General features: G+C 38.0%; 1 protein-coding gene across 1 annotated transcript in view; it reads left to right on the forward strand.

The window, feature by feature from the left end:
• Positions 1-12,864, forward strand: part of PRDM6 (PR/SET domain 6) — a 92,021-nt gene that overhangs the window by 48,914 nt on the left and 30,243 nt on the right. The gene's annotated exons all lie outside the window — the stretch shown is intronic.

The raw sequence follows: 12,864 nt of genomic DNA on the forward strand, positions 1-12,864 counted from the left end.
TGTCAGGACTTTTTTCCAGTGTATATGTTTTTGCCAAATGAAAAGTAAAAGGTTCAGTGGCTTGTTCTGATCACAGACCAAATCCTGATAATGTAAAGCTGATTCCCCAAAGTCTTCCTCTGATCATCTGACAGGAGATGTCTGAAGAAGACCCCAGATTGATTGATGGTCCACTTTGTATTGATGGCCTCTGCCACCCTTAGAGATAAGTGAGATATGCCAAATGCTTAACAGCTCTGGAGGGCTCCTGTGACTGTGACTTGAACATGTTCTAATCTACTGTTATAATCCTCACAGAAACCCCAGTAATCTTCTAAAGAAACTTAATGTGATACTTACCAATACCTGACCTGCACTGTGACAAGAAAAAAATCAATTTCACATTGTCCAAAAGGTGTCCACTGCAAACACCAATACTGTGTTACTGTTCACGGACTCTTTTCAACTGTTTTTTCTGATTCTGACTTCAGCCTTGAAACAGGATTAACTGCAAATTAAACATTATCATGCTGATTTACTAATATTTCTGTAATCTAATGGAAGGAAAGAATTGATACAACACACACACATTTTTCAGTATTAAACTACAGCAAGACAGTTTTTACAGCCATTACTCATTTGTTTTATGAGGAATCTCAGGCGTAGTTTATCATATATTTTATTACTTGACCTTTTAATCATCATCTTGGGAACTTGGCATTCCAGACATTCCAAAATATTCAAAACTAAAAATAACAATGTGCTTCATTATTTAAAACTTGCACAAAGAAGTTAAGTATGATATCTTTTAAAAAAAAATTAACTCCCTTGTTCACTACAAACATGAACAGCTCTTTCAGAAATGTGGGATTCAAAAAGCATTTAAACAGTTGTTATTATAGCAGAGCCTAGAATCAACTCAGATTATGGCTCCATTGAGATAGGTGCTATACTAATGCATAGTAAGAGATAGTCCCTACCCTGAAACACCAAGAAGACAGACAAAGGGTAGAAGAAAGTATTATCCCTATTTTTACAGCTGGGAATTCAAGACAGAGAGCTTAAGTAACTTGCCCAAGGTCACAAGGGAACTCTGTAGCATGTCTAGGAATTGAACCACAATTTTTTGAGTCCTGGTGCAGAGCCTCAGCCTTAAGCACAAGACTATTTTTCCTTTTCTGACCTGCTTAATCTCTGCTGGATCACAATCAGCTCAATCAGTGATGATCTCAGGGGAACATAATACCATATTTCCCTACCATTGCTTGAAAATTAAGTTGTTTCTAGTATGGGCTTTTATTTAAGAATCTCTGGTTTTTACAGAAAAAACTGTCATGAATTGTTAATTTTATTTATTTTTAATTTCATTTTTTTCTTGGAATATATTTAAAACATGAAATAGGTAAGTCAAAGGGTATCCCATGGAGGTCTATGTTGTGTTTTGTGGTCCCTCTCATCTTCAACATGGAGGTATAGGCAACCAAGATTACAGGCCTGCAAGCCCTTAGCTGCTCGGATTGAGATAAAGCATTATATGCTGAAACTTGAAGATCATAGCTGAGACCTATCGTCCCCATGGTTAGACCTCCATATTCAATGAGTGTGACCACAAGCTGCACTGAAGAACTCCTTAGGCTGCACTTCAATGGGCTTGTTTCATGGACTATGACTGTTAAGGCCTGATCCATAGCCCACTGAAGTCAATAGATTTGCCCCACTGACTTCATTTGGATCAAGCCCTTAATGATGGTCCTGGCAAGTCTGCCCATCACTTGGGCAAAATGTAGGCACTCTGGGTATAAAAGAAACAAAGAAACACTTCACTGAATTATGCACAGACATCTACACGTCTGTAGAGGAAAATTCCACTCATTTTAACCAATCCAACAATGTATGAAGCCAGAAGCACTTCTCACCAGTAATAAACTGTGAAATCTATTTATTAGGAAATAAAATATAATTACATTTGGGATTTCTGGATCTCCTGTTCTTGCCGCTGGGGGCCATCACCTTATTGGAAGTGTCAGTATTTGTGACACTGGCACAGTAGGATCCTTAGGTAAGAAACTGTAAACCAACTTCTAGCCTATTTTAAAGCAGAGGGATACTGAATGGTTGTCATGTAAAATGTTTGTAGCTCCACTGAAATAAAATACCAATCTTGCTTTTGTTATTAATTAGTAAAAATATCTTTGTAGCACTCCTCCCTGGGTGCATTAGCAACACATCCACCTTACACTGTCCATTCAAAAACTAGCTGTTCTACTTGAATAGGTACTTTATTATGCACATTGTTTCCTATAAGTTCTTTCATGGAATATCCTTGGACATAATTCACATGACGCATGGCCATGAGGAGACTGTGGCTAAAAACACAGTGAAAGAATTTGTACTACTTGTTTCTTTCCTTCCACAATGAGAAGCTCACCTTGGATCTGATCCTGGAGATTTTCTTCCCTTTTACCTCTTCCTTGGTTGGACCCTCAGATCCAGTCACAGTTTTTCACCCTCGGCCCCTTTACCTCTCTCAGAGCCATGGAGCTGCTAAGTAGGATAGCAGGTAGCAGGTGTGAAAAATCGGGAAGCGGGGGAGGGGGATAGTAGGTGCCTATATAAGACAAAGCCCCGAATATCAGGACAGTCCCTATAAAATTGGGATATCTGGTCACTGTACTGGTAAGCCAACTCTGATGAGTATTTGTGAAGGAGGCAGGTGGCAAAAGATCCTGCAGCAAACACCCCTGCATTGAAATGCAACAGCAGCAGTATTCATAATGTAGGATAATCTGCTAATGGCATGTCCAGAGTTGAGAAGAGGCAACTACTTGCAACCAGAATATAAGGCAGTTAGGCCCAAATCCTCAAAGGTATTTAGGCACTTAACTCCGATTGATTTCAATGGAAATTTGGCACCTAACCTGCTGAGGTAGTTTTGTAAATCCTGGTAGATGCCTATCTGTATCTTTAGGCACCTAAATACCATTGTAAATCTATCCCCTAGACACTATGGTGATATGAGAGCTATCGCAAATCATAAAATAGATAAAAGAAAGAATAAAAGACTCTAACTACAAAGTAGAAGAAAAAAATATCTTGGTTCCTTACTCTAACAGACCTCCACAGATTTTAAACCAACAGCCATTCCATATGCTCTAGATAGTGATTGCTTTAATATTTCTTTAAATATCATAAGAGAAATGTTGGGTCTGGCGTTTTGCAAGTGTAAATTCTAACACTCATGATAATACAGGCTTGTCCAAAGCTGTGCATGCACAGTTTGAAGCCATATTTTTAAAACAGCCCACAGCAAATGTAGTGGATCAATTGAGCAGCTCTCTCACCATGTCACCAAGCCCCAGCTGCCATGGAGACAGGCAGAGCTGAACTCTGAGGTATGTAAGGGAAACAGAGCTCTCCTGCAAAGACTTCCCAAACCCTCTGCCCCACTTGCACAGTGGAACCAAAGCAATTCTGCTGTGTTTAGAGCCTTTTATTTATGAGCACCTTTTGGCCCTTGGTGACTTCTCTAAGATCACAGTGAACCAGGAGAAGAACTCTGGAGTTGTGACTCCCACTCCCCTGCTTTAATCACCAGAAAATACTGCCTCCCTTGAGGCCTAATAATTTAACCTACCAACACCTGTTCTTATACCAGCTGCCAATGGTCTAAAGTAGTGTTACTCAACAACGGGTCCGTGGTCCCTTAGATCTCCCTGACACAATTGAAGAAGGCAGCAAGCCAGTCCCTGGCATCCAAAAGGTCGAGGAACAGTGGTTTAAAGCACTAATCTGAAATGTTATTTGTGCTTAAATATCTTTACCCCTTTAATTTTTTGCCTAGTTGGATTTGACTGTATGAATATGAGTGAAAAGAACTTCTCAGTTAAACAAAGGAGCAACAACATGGGGGTAAGGAATTAGCTGACTTCTTTTTAATGACATAGGATGCTGGGATTGTTTGGTAAAGTTAATATAGATATTAAAGGTGGTGGATGATGGTATCCATTGTTACATACCAGAAGAAATGCTCATGTCTTATAAGCAATGAGGTAACAAGGGTCAGCTTGATTGTCCTTGTTCTCTGGCCCAAGGTGCCATTTTAGGAATTGCAACACCTTCTCATATGAATAGTACCAATAATTTCAGTGGGACTATTCACATGAGCAATGGTTTGCAGTTTCAGGCACTTATTGGGACTGGGTGCATGGGCCTTCTTCATTAAGGAGTTCACATATGGAACTCCTTCTCCCTGAACACACCTGCTTGAGTCTCTGCTGTGCCCAGCTGGACTTGGTGTCAAGTTCTTCTCTCAGGATTATCACATCTTTGATCATTTGTTTCCCTCTTTTTTTCATTATCTTTCCCTTCTTGGAACATTTTTCTTTTTTGCTCATTGCTTTTTGTGAGGGTAGTATATCTACGCACTGAGCCCAATTTGCTTATTATGCACTGTATCCCAGGTAAATGAGACAGTGGAGAAGAAGTTGGAAAACTGCCTCAGCATAGTCTGTGGTGATGCTACTTCAGCTGGCTGAATTGGTGCTGCCTCCACATGCCCTTGCTGCTATTGTGACTGCATTCATAGGAATGGGCAGTGGGGCACAATATGGATCTTCAAATACTAAAATCAAGCAAAATCTTCCAAATTGGAACCACTGGTGCACTAAACACCAGCATTTGCTTTATCGTGTCACTGGAGCTATTAAGAGGATACAAAAGCATTACAAAAGTCATTAAGAGGATAAAAAGAGGAGGCCATAAAATGCTTTGTGGGAACTCCATCAGCTTTAATTTGCGTGGGTGTGCATGCGTACATTTTCTGAGTTTAGCCTTTGTGAACTGGTGAATATTGCTTATTACAGCCCTAAAAGTTACATTGCCTCCATGCCCTTGTCTCTGTGCTGGAGAAAATCTAGTTTATAGGGTACCAATTTCACACAAATTTAGTTTGAAGTCTGTAACGTCACCATGTAGGACCATATTGTTGAGTAGTACTAGCCCTTATTGTTACGTGGAAATCTCCTTTACAACAGGGGACCTCCAGGTTTCAGTGTCAAAATGGAACATTGAAACTTTTATTTAAAATCAACCGTTTTATGAACTCATCAGCTTTCCAGAATTAGACCTCTGTTCCGCAACCACTTACACACATGCTTCTCTTTACACGAGTAGTCCCACGGAGGGCAATGAGACTACATGTGTGCATTTGCTGGATTGGGGTCTAAATGAGAGATGAAGCCTTTCACCTAACACAGACAGTTCCAAACAATATTTATATTTTCATATGCTATAATCCTTTGAGATATATTAAGTCCAAGTAACTTTTAAATTAGTTGGCAAATATTTTCTTTTTAAAAAATGGCTAGAGGATGCCTGCTAGATTAAAGAGAAGAAACATTAAGCAGATATTGCAAGATATTGCAAGTCCATACCAGATATGACTAACTGTAAAGAAGTGTTTAGGATAGCCTGGGCTGTTATAGATCATTGAATATCAAGATTGATTTCTCTACATTTTTAAAGATGTGCAGAGGCTGTTGGGGAGGATCTCCAACAAACATTCAAGAATGTTTCTTTTTAAATTTTTTCCAGAGAGGCCTCCTGATGTTTCCTTACTGCTCACGTAGTTCAGATTCTTTTCTGCTAATAGTAATTAAAGACATTTTAAGTGCATCTAAAAATGTTTGGAAGCCTTTGACTGAAACAGAAAAGTGTGTGCGTGTAATATAAAAATTCGCAAAACAAAAAAAATGTTTAAAAAAAATTGTTGTCACTTAGCAAAGTCAACTATGGTAGCTACCTATCACATCATTTACAAAATCCAAACACTTAAAAGTAAGTAAATTAATAGCTAAGGACATAGTGTCTATGTATCTTTCTATCTATAAAGCCCACTTACTATAGTACCTTACACTGTCCAAATAAGAATTGTTTGTTTTTATTATCAAGTATTAATGAATGAATAATTCATTGCATCCTAACCACTTTTACACTAACCTAGGAGTTCTTGGTTTTAAAAAAAATAATATTTGTTATCTTGATATCTGTCCCTAGATAGTCTTTTTGAGGCATATTTTAAAGTGCAAAATATCAGTTAATCTGTTTATCAACTAAGAGTAGAATGTTCAGTAAAGCACTTATAACTGACATTTCTTGGAAATAATGTCTATATAGCTGAAGAGAAAAGCCATGTAACATTATCAGCTTATGGTAAAAATTAGTTATGGATGTGTCAGTGTAATTACCTATACATGGATATTTTAAATTATTTTTCAAACTAGTTTTTTGTTTGTATTTTGATATTACTGATGTAATAATAATTTTGCATCAAATTTAAGGTTACTGTGCTGTGATGTAACATGAATTTCTTTGTGCTTGTGTTTGTTTATTATATAGCTAGTGTAAAATTTATTATGTGTTTATCTAATTATTGCCTTTCTTTTAAATGCTGGGTTTTGTAAATGATGTGCTTGGGGAATTTCCCATGTTTGTGAGTTTGGCTTTGGTCTTTTTCATGTTTTGTTTTGCATAGGTGAATAAAGAGATGATTTTCAAATCTTCAGTAAATAGGATGAATGGGTTACCAGATTAATAAATCAAAGGAAAGAGCAACACTGACTAAATTTATAATTATTTTAGTGAGGCTTCCTCATTCAGTGTGTCCCTGTCAAAATACTCATATTTACTAAGCAACTGAGTTAGCTATTCACACAGAGTGCAGCTCATTTTTGCTCTGAGTGCTGATTAGAAGTGCTAAAAAATAAATAACATATTAAGTATCAGACCCAAGACATTTTATTCTGTAGCCCTAGCTAATCTACTGTACCACAGTCCCTCTCAGTCAAGACACTGAACCATGCTGTGTTTAATTACTGCACTTGACCAGTGTAACTAATACTAATGCTTTACATTTACATAGCACATTTTCATCTATAGATTGCAAAGTACTCAACAAAAATGAATAATCATTATTATTCCCATTTTACGTTTGGCCTAAATAAATCCAGGGATTTCAAGCCATTTGCATGGTAGAGATCAGTTTTATAACCTTAGGGCTTGATCCTTCAAAGTGCCAAGCGCTGTAGTCCTGATCTCTCCAAGCACTTTAGCATGTGCTTAACTTTAAATACATTAGTAGTCAACTCCCTAGAAATCAATAGGATCAATATTGGGCTCCAAAACTCTCTGCAATACAAATTGTTAGTTACTTTGCTTAATTATAACCTATTTTCTTCAAATAAAGAGTGTACTTGAGTTGTCAAAGAGATCCAATGGTCGGGAAAGCTTGAAAGATTTGGAATAAGATATTATAGAGATAGAGGAAGACAAAAGTCAAAATTTCCTGATTAAATTTAGGCTAGGGGGTGGAGTTTGGGTTAAAAAGCAAACCACAGCTTAGGTTCAGGATCAATGCTAATTTTTGTATAAATAGTGAATGTTTTAAATTCTAGAAAAAAATAAAATGTTGGGAATACAATGACACAAACAGCAGCTTTTCCAAAACAAATAACCAACCAGTGATATCAGGTCAGAGTACCACAGCATACCCACAAAGCCCAGTCTTTATTACACCCAATTCTCTTCTCCAAATGCCTAAATGAAAATATGGGCATTGCAATGGGTCCTGAAGGCCTGGACATTTTAGCCCCTTCAGAAGGGCACTGGAGTCCATAGTTGGAGGGCCCCTCACAAAGAAACTCCTACAGGCAGCTTCCTGTATCTAATATTGAGGGAAATCTTTTGAAAATCTCATCCTTGTTGCAAATTATAGTTACCATGACCTTTATGTGTGTCATATCAATATAGACAATACTGTACAGTAAAAAAATCCTCTACCAACAGTAAGAATTATTTTGCAGAGTTTGGGATTTTTAGCCATCTCTTTGATGCCTTACAACATAAATAAAAGTATAATTATAATAGTCACTTTTAGAATCTGAATGTAGAACCATATACGTTTTCTCTTTAAAAAATTCCACTGTGAGGGCCAGTCTTTCCTCTTTTTGCAAGCAAGGAAAACGAGGTCAATTAAGTTGTACGCTAATACTTTTTATTGGTCTAAGTGGAAAAATAAAATGCAGGCAGACTTTCAAAAGACACAATCCTTCATTAGGCCATGGAAAGAGAACAAAGCTAAGCAACAGATAGAGAGGAAAGAACTTGACTGAACTAACCATTTTTTCCCTCACTGTCTCTCCTGTGAATTTGTATTTAACTACTTCACTGCTGGCTTGCCTCTCTGTGCAGAAATGCTCCATTAAAATGTCAACCTTCCATTACAGTTACTGCGCACTTCAGGACCTTGTACATCCAACAGCGTTGGAGGTGTATTTTGCCATGTACCTGCATGTTAATCAAGAGCCTAGATGGCAGCATCTGGGTGAAAATGATTCAGAGTTTTCTGAATACTTTTGCCATGTCTTGTCTGGCGTATTGTTATTCATTTATTATTATTAATTATTATTGTTTTTGTGGCAATGCCTAGGACATCAGCTTGTTTTGCGGGGTGGGGGGGAGTCTCATCCAAGCGGGAGGTGCATGGTCTCATTTAAGTTTAGTACATGACATATTCTCAGGGACATGCACAAGGGAGGGGGGGGGCAGGGGCAAGCAGAGACACAGAACTCCTCCAGCCCCGGGACTGCAGCAGGGAGAGAGAGAGGGGCTCTCTCGCTCTCTCCCTGCCAGGGCCGCAGGAGCTCTGTGACCCACCGCACCAAGTACTTGTGGATACATTTATTCAGATGGCTCCACAGCGCATGTATTTTTGTTGAAATAGTGAGTGTACTGCTGTTTATTTCTATGCATATGATGTACGTGTGTGCGTTGATATGGTTTGATGTGTGTAATATGTGTGTGTTTAACGTGCCCCTCCAAAAGCGGTCACATTTCAATTCATGCGCACGCCCTTGCATATTCTAAATAGTACCCAACTGTTTGGTTACAGTAGCTTTTTATTTTGCTTAGTAACCGTTTTTCCTAGATTTTTTTCAAGGATCACTTATATGGTATATTATCTGGTTTGAAAAGACTATTATTATTAATTATTAATATTATCTTTTAATCATTATTTATTATATTATTGCAGTTCTCCCCAAAGGCTGCAATCAAGGATCAGGACCCCATTGTGTAGGGCTGTATATACATGCAATTAAAAGACAAACCCTGACCCTGAAAGGGATTACAACCTTAGCATATGACAAAAGACAAGTGGAGAAAAACAAACAGGGTAGATGAAACAATTATATTTGGGATAAGAAGCAGCAGTCTCAGCGCACGAATTGCCTACTTGTTGTCTCCATTATATCTCTGCTCTGAACACATCTAGTTTATGTAGCAGCGTTGATGGCAACCTGGAAAGAGGTTGGTCATCTGCCCTTCATATACCTCATAGTCTGCTGGCTGCTCACTGTGCCTATGCTCCTAAATATTGGGGAGGCTGTATTCTGGAGAAGGGGCAATAAAAACTGGAAAAGAGATTACTTTCAATAGTTTATGTCAATTAGAGCCCTCTTCCACTTTGACCTATGCTCTGGCTCTGGATAAGAAAGCAAGGACTTCTGATATTCTGAAACCAAGGGCTATAACTGCAAAATCATCATACATTTTTGCATTTAAATTTGAGTATATAATCTTTTTAAACTGTAAAACATCAATATCCTATCGCATAGAGATTAATAAAAAAGGAACAAGTCGTACCATATAAATAACCCTTATAGAGTAACCTTGTATCAGTATCTGAACTGTACCAGTAGCTTGGTGTACTACTTAAGATAAATTAGAACGGACTAAAGATAGGAAATGTTAATGTACTACTTATTAGCAAAACTAACAAAGAATTAACAGTTATATTGGCTCAGAAGAGGGAAGGGGAGCCAGTAAGCAGGTTGGATGCTGCTCACAACTCTGATTGAAAGAAACAACATGGGGAGAAAGGAGAAGACAATGAATTGGTTGGATTCCACTCCCTTGGTCATGTCAGGGAAAGGCACAGGGTGAGGAGGGTTGTGGGACCTAGAGAGGCAAGTGGGTTCTCCAGCCGGAGTTGGGGAAAGAATACCTTATTTTCAGCATGGCAGCTTCTTCTGGAATCTGTTAAACGTAATCCCAGAAGGGATGGATAAGTGAACAGACAAAACTGTGAAAGGTAAATGCATAGTAAATGCAATTTATTACAAAGCTAGCTTCGCTACATGCATAGTATGTATATGTGTATGTGTAATATAGAGGGAATGTGTAAATGTATATAATATGCCAGAGTAGCTCCATTCACAGCTTATGCTAGAGTATAAATGTTCTACATTACAGCTGCTTATGCTTCCCCCCGCCCTTCATACTTGTTGCTTGGGTTAGACAAAAATGTAGTGATATTGTGAATCAACTTTTTCAGACCTCAACTGGGGTTTTGTGATTTAACAAATAAACAGACAATGTAGCAACGTCCTTCTTGCTTTAGTGTTAAAGGCCCTCTGCTTCATGGCACTGTGGATTTTGGTTCTTGGTGTAACAGGAATAGGAATGCTGTGGGTTCATTTGAAATGGGGAAAATGCAGTTGTCTCTGATGAGGAACCTGGAACATCAGATAATCAACAACATTTGTAGCAATTTCCCCTTCCTTTCCCTGCCATTAATCCAATAGAAAATATGACAGAGAAATTGTGATGTCTCCCAAACGTAAGAAAAGCTAGCAGAATTATGAAACTTTGCCCAATTTAGAGTTCCTGTCTGCTTTTATAGACATTGCTTCTACGGCTGTGGAGCAATGTAGAGACATACAGAAAGCTAAACCATAGGTATAAGTCAGCAGTAAAATGAGGTAACAGTTACAGGGCCTGATCCAAAGCTGAGTGAAGTCAATGCAAGTCCAGTTCACCTTGGATCAGGGCTATAATTTAGTTCATTCGTGTTTTATAAAGGGGATTATTTCTACTCAAGAGTGAAGCTTCAGTGAATTGGTACCAAGTGAATTGGTACTAGCTAGTCATACTCAGAAAGTGTGGAAAGGCCTCTGTTTGTCCATGTTTATCTATAAATGTTGGGTCCATTTTCTCTCTCACCTGGTCTGCTGTTCTCATCCTTTTCATCTCCATCTTTTAGAATTCATGGCATAGAGGGAGATATTAGCTCTATGAATGGGATTTTTTTTTTTTGCCTAAGTGCAATCCATGTTGCTATGCAAGGCACCATATAAATGCCTTCAATAAATACAAAATAAGCATTGTGTGAAAAACTGTTTAGACAGATTTTGCCAGGATGGTTCCAGCCAAACACTGTTAGTCATTAATTTTTCCTTCTCTCTCTCCTTGTGGGCACATTTCCTGTACAACTTTTCCCTCTCCGTTACATATGTTTTATTCATTGTAGCATATTTGCCTATATTTGTACAATAAATTAGCATGTATTTATATGAAAAAGGATGTCAGTTCATGTTTTTGTTAGTTAATAGCAAGGTACAACACATGGAAAAAACAACAAATGAAAACCTTCAAGAACATTTATTTGTCCTTTTTAGACACAGGTTTTTTTTCTGAGACACCCTTAAAGCCCTGAGGATCCCTGCGATGTTCACCTAATTATTAGCTCTTGGATTAGCTGACCCTCCAGTCAAGGAGCATCAGGCATGGTTCCATCTTTAGCTTGTTATAGCCACTCACGAATAACTATATGGGTCATTGTAGAAGAATCACTTTCCCCTTCATCATCTCCCAATGATGAATACATTGCCTCTAAAGAAATCCCAGCCTTTCTCAACCAGGAGCAAAGAAACAAGATCAGGTTGTGAGCTCATATCTCCCATGTGGTAGGGCGCTGTGCTAGGCTGGCCCTGTTTGGTGCATTTAATGTGCTCATGGTTAGAAGCAGGTTGGTTTTTTTAAAATGATGATTGAGACACAGTTACACTGATTTATTTAATATAATTTCTGGATCAATTCTGCCAACATAAAATTGAGTTTATGGAATTGATAATGTGTTTTCTTTTTAAATCTTCAATTCAATTTAATATATGTATGTTTTCCCTGTTTTATTAGCTGAACTAATTTTTAAAAGGGAATATTATTTTTAATATGCTTAGATGTTTTTCTGCAAGCATGTCAGGAAAGAAAGTGCTCTTAAAGGGATAGGAATTAGTAAATAGGAAATCTCAACAGGTTTGGAGATCAGGTTTGGTTTGGATAAGCACCCAACTGTTAGAGTGCCTATCTGAAACTTAACCGAACTATCCAAATGATTTCCAAAATTTGATTAAAAAGGTTGTGAGAACAGGCTCTCTCACTGTAGTCTAGGTTTTCTGGTTCCAATCCCAATTCCGGTGCATCCGTGTATGAAAAATAATGGAGAACTAAAAGCTAACGTAATATTTCAGAGCCTCCAAAGAGGTTTGAGTCTTTGGTTCTAGAAGGACACAGTAAGAAGGGGGAAGTGAGGTTCTTTTTTAAACCTCAGACTGGTTTTCCTGTCCTTAGCAGGGATGTCTTATTTAAGAAAACGTAGATCCTTCAAGACTGGTTTCTCATTTGCTACCTCAGAAATTGTGCTTTTAATTACTCTTTGTCCTTCCACTTCCATTAATTTTAGTACTATGAATCTTAGGGCTCCCCAGTTGTTTAGTATTTGCTGTATTATACTCTGTGCCATCCTGTCTAAAGTACAAGCTTTTGCTGTATTTGAAATATGAAAGAAGTGATCCTTGTTTAGGGATTAAAACAACGAGGAGTCCGGTGGCACCTTAAAGACTAAACAGATTTATTTGGGCATAAGCTTTTGTGGGTAAAAAACCCACTTCTTCAGATGTTTAGGGATTACTAACCCGTGCTCAGCTGTTCCAGCCATTTCAATGCAGCCTTTACATCCAGATTTTCTTGTTTATCTGGCAGTTCATTATT

This window comes from Natator depressus, chromosome 5 (assembly GCF_965152275.1).
Source record: "Natator depressus isolate rNatDep1 chromosome 5, rNatDep2.hap1, whole genome shotgun sequence".
In the NCBI taxonomy this organism is placed as follows: domain Eukaryota; kingdom Metazoa; phylum Chordata; order Testudines; family Cheloniidae; genus Natator; species Natator depressus.